Here is a 357-nt window from a genome sequence, read left to right as displayed (position 1 = left end):
TCCATTGTGTTGTCTAACTCTGTAATTTTAGTGTTCATCATCTGGATTTCTAACTGCTGTTTTTGTATGAGTTCGAGTTGTGTATTTATCTTGTTATTTTATTCTTGAATGGTTTTCCTGAATTCTTTCAGGGTACTCTGTTCTTTGATTCTGTTTGTGGTTTCCTTGAGCTCTTGTGGAATTCTATATACATATCTTCTGAATTCCTTCCCAGATAATTCTATTGCCTGTTCTTCTTCTATGATACGTAATTTTTTAGCCTGGGGTTTTATTTCTCTTGTCTTGTCCTGTTTTGTTTGTTTGATTTGAGGTTGTCTGTTGTTTCCTAGGGAGCTCTAGTAGCATAGTACCTAAGGC

This window comes from Orycteropus afer, unplaced genomic scaffold (genome assembly GCF_000298275.1).
Source record: "Orycteropus afer afer isolate SDZICR_OR568_19922 unplaced genomic scaffold, OryAfe1.0 scaffold00009, whole genome shotgun sequence".
Taxonomy (NCBI): domain Eukaryota; kingdom Metazoa; phylum Chordata; class Mammalia; order Tubulidentata; family Orycteropodidae; genus Orycteropus; species Orycteropus afer.
The sequence above is the reverse complement of the archived record's forward strand: the minus strand, read 5'-3'. Positions refer to the sequence as shown.